The sequence below is a fragment of the Triticum urartu genome, chromosome 1A, assembly GCF_056163025.1.
Source record: "Triticum urartu cultivar PI428250 chromosome 1A, HENAU_Tu73, whole genome shotgun sequence".
Classification (NCBI taxonomy): domain Eukaryota; kingdom Viridiplantae; phylum Streptophyta; class Magnoliopsida; order Poales; family Poaceae; genus Triticum; species Triticum urartu.
In genome coordinates, this window is record NC_141873.1 from 164093977 (window position 1) to 164100984 (window position 7008).

At 43.6% G+C, this 7008-nt stretch overlaps 1 pseudogene; it reads right to left on the reverse strand.

Annotated features, from left to right (window-relative positions):
- Window positions 1-3117: 3117 nt before the first annotated feature.
- On the reverse strand, window positions 3118-4383 carry LOC147990473 (uncharacterized; annotated as a pseudogene).
- Window positions 4384-7008: the final 2625 nt, after the last annotated feature.

The following is a 7008-nucleotide window of genomic DNA, read 5'->3' on the forward strand; positions in this document are numbered from 1 at the left end:
TCGATCCCGGCGCATCCTACGGTGCACACACGCGATCTGCGTGGCTGGGGTTCCGGCCAATCATAACGCAACACACAAGCACACTATTTCCGGAGCCGATGGAGATGAACCGTGTGCGATAATGAATGGGCAAGATTGTAAGGGAAGCCAAATTTCCTTCGTTGTTTGTCCTTGAGATCTTGAAAACCACCACACTGTACGGTTGTCCGACCACTCCGCCCCAGAGCTCTCTCCAAGTGTCGTTCATAGCATCACGCCACACAATAACTGGTAAGGAAGCGATGACATCCCGCTGCACCGACTTCCTCGCCGCTCGCGACCGCACACATGGTAAGGAAGCGATGGCATCCCACCATGCTGAGTTCATCGCCGCCCGCCGCCACACAAGTAGGTGGGCGGACTTTGATGCTGTCATGGCCGAATGGGTGGTGGATCTAGAAGCGGCCAAAGCTGCACAGAAGGAGCGGAAAAGGCAGAAAGCAGTCAAGAAAAGAGAGTCCCTCCGTCACAAGAAAGAAAAGGCCGCACACCGTGCTGAGGAGAGCTCGGCGGAGATCGAAGAACGGTGGGCTACCGCCGACAAGGCCGTGAAGGAGAATGACGGCGTCTGGCCAGCATGCCCTGATGCCAACATGTGAGAAGTAGTTAGTGCATGTGTCACCCGTAAGTTTGCATAATTATTTACGAGCATCTACCAGTACTACATATTAGCTTTAGAGCAAATTACTAGTAGTACCTTAAGTTGGTACTATCTATTATTAACGTACAATGTCGGTAAGCGCATCCTTGAGGGCTTTGAGCATTGATTAGCATGTGTTCACAGAAGTTTTGTAGCCGCACCCTGACCCTAAATCCTCCCGAAATGTCCACCCAAAACCACCGAAGACTAGAGCTTGCCGCAGCTAGTTTTTAGTACCACCTCGCCGCATGAGTTGGCCGCACATGGTCTTAAATAGTTGTGACGCCGGATGGCAGAAAGCATCTCTTTTGTTGCATAGGATAAATTTTGGCTATGTGAGCAAGGCAGGTTGACATTGATTGCATTTCATAAACCGATGATTGTTCATCGGGTGTCACCTTTGTCGTGTTCATGTACATTGAATAACCCTGCTACAATGAAAGAGATTTTTAAATTAGGTGCGGCTGGAGATGCTGATAGATATAAGAATTATTAGATGATCACAAAACACACAGTTTCTATGGCATACCCGTGTGCATTTTTGCGTTAATGATCCATTGGCCGAAAATATGAACTACACACACACGGATATATATATATATATATATATTTGGAGATGGAATCTGCCAATTTTCTCTTTTCTGGCACACAAGTATTTTATGCGCTTCATCTGCGTTGTGTGCTTCCCCCGCCCAAGTTTCAAGTTTCTTAGCAAAAATTTCATTAGGCGCGCGATTTCAGAATTTATTCCTCCCATCCATCACATTTCCACAGTATCCCCCCCACGCCCAACTCCCGGCAGCTCAAACCGCCGCCGTCGCAACCACAGCTTCAACCACATCTACGTTCTGTCTGAGCATCGTCGATCCAGTCAGGTAACCCACCGATCTCTATCACGGCCCCGACCTAATTGCTAGAATGGTGCATACGAAACATCCCCATGCCTCCAAATCCCTACTGCCCCTCACTACAAAAAAATACACTTCCGTGATGATACGTGTTTGTCACAGTAGGTCACGTTTTTGTCAAGCATGTACATCCATGACAATTTTATGACAGAATCAAGATAGTCATACATGTGCTGACGTAGAAGTGTTCCGTGACATTACCAAAATTATCATCATGAAAGTGTCCACTTCCATGACGATAAATCACGGGTCATAGAATTTCTTTCGTCAAGGGTAACCGACATGTGGCATCCACCGTAACGGGTCACCATTAAGGTATCGTGTTTCGGTTTGGATTCGATAACCCGTTAACAGCCAGACCAATGGGGATATTCCACGTGTAAAATTCTCAATGGCTAGAGGAACCACATGTCGGCTCACCATTGGGACAGATGTCATCCACTCATTGGACAAAAGGCGCCTATGATACGTCAACACGTGGCACAGCCCAACAGAGGCCCGATCCTGTGAAAAGGCCGGCCCGTTTGACTTGGTTAAAAGGTAGCGGGCCGGCCCACGGAAAGCCTGTTAGCGGCATGTTTGCATATAGCCCATTTACAGCCAGCTAACTCACGGCCCGTTATGGCCTATCCGAATTAGGCCCAGTAGCGTCATCTGGGCTGTCCAATAAGATTCCAACCCATTGTAACTTCTGGCCCATGACGTCTTTCGGACCATCTGAGGCCCTTTGTAACTCTTCGCTCATTAACAGCCCGTGGTGAAACTTGCCCGCAATGAACAGTGTATCACTTTATACCCATTAATGGCCCATTATTCCATTAGGCCATTTCCAGCCCGTGTTATCTTTTGGCCTTCTCAGGGCCCATTTATTCTTGCGCTCATTTCCAGCATTCTGTTACTTACGGGCCGTTACTCGCCATTTCTGCCCGTGGGCCAAATTCAGCCCGTGGTTGCAGTCGGCCCATTTGTGGCCCGTTAATCCGTTGGGCCGTTTTCATAGCATCATCAAATATGGCCGATTAACGACGGCCCGTTATGGTCGGCCCATGAATGGATGGTTCCAACTCTAGCCCGTTTATGGCCCATAATGCGGTCAGTTATTGGCCCATGTCTGGCCAATCGATCATGTGGCCCGTGGAAGGCCCATTGATGTTACGCCGCGTAGAAGGCCCATTGTTTCTACGGCCCTTAGGAGGCTCGGGGTCACTACAGAAATATGTAGCCCGTGGTTATTGTGGCCTAGTTTAAAAAAATAGGTTATTGTGGCCACTAGCAAACCGCGGAAAGAGAACTGCACTAACTACAAGCAAACAAATAAACAAGACAACAAGGAAATAAATAAGCAAGCAACTTATGCTAGGCTATCACGGCTATTACACATATTACATTCATTGGGCATCAATGTTCGCCACCAGTGCAAATATAGGGAACAAAGCAGCATATCACATACACTGGTTGTCAAAGTTGGCGACCAGTGCAAATAAACACAGCATCAAAACAAGTCCAGAACTGAAACCACTTTATAAGAGCTCAAGAAACAATATCATGAGTACCCCTAATGCTGGCAAGTTTCTTAGCAAGCTTATTAACTTTCTCTTGTTTTGCACTTAAATCCTCTAGTGCTTGTTGTTCCACCAGAAAGTATGCATCTGAATTCTGCATGGACTTCTTCAGTCCTTCGGCTTCTTGCCGCTGCACAGCTGACTGATGCCTTTCAGCTTGTAGCTGAGACTTAAGAAGCCAAAGAGATTCAGGCGGCGAGTTCGAAGAGCTTGTGCCAGCGGTACTGGCCAGTAACTCAAACACTACATCAACACAGGACTATGGGGTTGTCTCAGTGTCTACAAGATCATTTTTATCACCTTTCTTGGAGACTAACAGGGTTGTCTCACTATATTGAGCCTTATCTGCATTACTTTCTCTACCATTGCATAGTGGGGTGCTCTTCTCCAATATTCTGTTCGCATTCTACAAGAGAAACAAGCAGACACATCACAAGTTTAGCATGTAGTTTGCGAAATTCATTTTGGTAAACCGGTTCAGTAGTAAGGTGGATAGGGTAACAGCATAAAACAAACATATATCTATGTACTATGGTCACTGTATTGTCCATATCATTCTAGTTTATGTTGCCAAATCAAGATAGAGACACAGTTCTAATCATATATTTTTAAGATACAGCAACATAGACAGAATATAAGTGTGAGAAACGACACAGCACTGGAAACACTTGTAATGTGCATCACATGAGAACATAACTGTTTATACAACTAAAAATGAAATCAACATAGAGCAATAAGTTAGAACAACAATCCAGTTAAAGAAATAGTTTTAAAACATACCTGTTGCGCCGTTCGAGTTCCATTTGGATCCTTCAAATTTGAAAGTAGTTGGTAGGAGTAAATACAGTGATGCAATAGCAAAGGATTATGGACCATAGCTACGGAAGCTGACCTGAGAACAATGGCTCTTCTGCTTTAAACATGGAGTTTGGGTTCACTATGGTGGTCTTCGTGCTTTGGGCACTGAAGTTGCTTTACAAACTGCTCATGTGGGGGTACTCTGTGGTGGACATGGTGATGTGTCAACTAGAAGTGGGTTACTCTCTACTGGGGTTGGGGTTAGATGGGTTGTAGCTGGTTCTCTGTCAAATGGTGTAAGTGTGCAATCTGGAAGAGTCTCGATTATGTGTGGTGGGGCTAGTTCGTGGGCCAGTACAACCATGGTTCTATCTGCATCTATGGGTAGCACCGTATTTTATGAAGAACGGGTTTTTGCTCCCTTAGATACTACCATCACCCCCTCCAATTGAAATGGCTGATAAACAAGAAAATAAATTGAACGTACATACATTGTATGATAGACATATTTGGTAATTCACATATATGTGGTCTAACCAAACAGGACAACATGACACAATTTCACATATATGATGGCTAACTAAACATGATAGCATGACACAGTTTAAGATATATGATGGATAACTTCACAGGATATAATGGCATAATTCAACATATGATGAGTATCTAAACAGGATGACATGACAAAACTATATTATGTCTTTCTAAAATAGGTTGGGATGAAATAATTCACATACATGTTGTCTAAGTATACAACATGGCATCATATAATTGACATAATTGATTCATATACTAAGCAGCCGACACTCGCATGTATGATCTCTAAATTAAGCAGATGGAATTGAATATTGTGCATATGATGTCTAAACTGAGCAATGCAAGACACCATATGCATGATATGAGAAATATAAACATTGCAAATTAGAGCATACACCTCAGGTGGGATATAGGACTGGTCATCTGTCTCTGAATCCTCCTCTAAGGAGCTAGTTGTAACCATCGAGATATATGCTTCAACGGGTAACATTGCTTGCTCTGAAGACCTCGTTTTCACGCCTCGTTTTTCCATAACCGGCTCAAATGGCTGATACACACGAAGAGTAGTTCAATATGCACAGATTGTCGACATATGGAATACGTAATGAAAAAAAGGATGGCATTAGATAATTCACATATATGATGCCTGGCTACATGGCGGTGCATAATTCACATATATGATAACTAGCTGAAAAACATGGCATTGCATAATTCACGTATCTAATATAGAAAGCAAACAAGAGGCATTCACACAAAGCATGTCTAATCTAAGAAGATGGCATGGCAATGCAAGACACCATATGCATGATATGAGCAATATAACCCTCCAAAGTTAGAGCATGCACCTTGGGGGGGATACGACTGGTCATCTATCTCTGAATCCTCCTCTGGGGAGCTATCTGTAACCAGCAAGAAATCTGCATCGACAGGTAGCACTGACTGCTCAGAAGACCTTGTTTTCACTCCAAATTTTCCCATGACCGACTCAAATGGTTGATGCACGGGAAGAGTAGATGAATGTATAAACATTGTTGATGAATGGAATACATTATGAAAAAAAATATGGCACGATACAATTCACAGATACAATGACTGGCTAAACAGGATGGCATTGCATGATTCACGTATATGATGCCTGGCTAAAGAAGATGGCATTGCATAATTCCCATATACTCCCTCTGTTCCTAAATATTTGTCTTTTTAGAGATTTCAAATGAACTACCACATATGGATGTATATAGACATATTTTAGAGTGTAGATTCACTCATTTTGCTTCGTATGTAGACACTTGTTGAAATCTCTAAAAAGACAAATATTTAGGAACGGTGGGAGTATGATATAGAAACGGAACAGGTGGCATTCACACAAAGCAAATCTAAACTAAGCTGATGACATATAAGATGTATAATGTAAGCAATGAGAGGCGCCATATGCATGATATGACCAACATCAGCATGCCAGGTTAGAGCAAACACCTCAGGGGGGAAAATAGGAGTGGTCAGCTCCCTCTGAATCCCCCTCTGAACAGTTATCTTCCTCTGGAATACAATCTAGAACGGCGGGAGGGGGCCCAGTTTGCCCACCATGGAGCGGCGTCTACATGACATTGTATTCCCATGCAACGGTCTTCTATTTTTCTCTACATGTTCAGTATGATTGTATACAATAACTGACATGCATAATAAAAAACAGAGTTAGATTATGTAAGGCCTAAGGGGTGCATGCAGAAATTAAGACTGATGATAGCAAACGAGTGGATAGATCCAAAACTAATGATAGCAGGTAGATTATAGCTTCAGTTTAAAAAGATAGATGATGGATCATCTACTGTTTGTTGCCCACCCAACATGAACCACATAGAAGACCCCAGATGAACCAGATAGTAGACAGATACTATTTGTTGTTGCCTCGATATGGGCCCCACGTGCATTTTAAAACTCAAGTCTGAACTTAGTTTGGACCAGACTCAGAGTCTAAGAGGTGAACAGGACGATAAAGTAGCAGGTAATAAAAACCAATGTACAACGTAAGTAGACACGAAAGAGTGTGACCTCTCTTCCGGAACTGTGTAGTCCTCAGGTTCATCTGCTTAGTCGTTGATGGTAATGAAGTTGGCGTGGCTACCGGCAACGGGGAAGATGATCTGAGGCGGCAAAAGAAAGTTTGGAGGGGGAATTTCTGCTGGAGTAAACGCTTCCATCGATGGTGCACCTCGGGTGGGGTGGATGAAGGCACTGCAGGAGCAGGACATAACACACAGAGTTTTCTTTGACACCTATCTGAAAATAAAGTAAATCTGTAAGGGCTCCTCAGAATTGGAGGATTCTATAAATGCAAGGACAGGGAAAACACGGGAATAGGATAGGAATGCACGTGCAAAATAGAGCATTTGCAAACATAGGATTTCTGTCAACCTGGGTGTTTTGTTCACATGAATTGGAAGAACACAGGAATGGAGAACCATGGTCAAATTAAAGTCAAACCACATGAAATGAACAAATAAGAATCTTATTATGCCAGTAA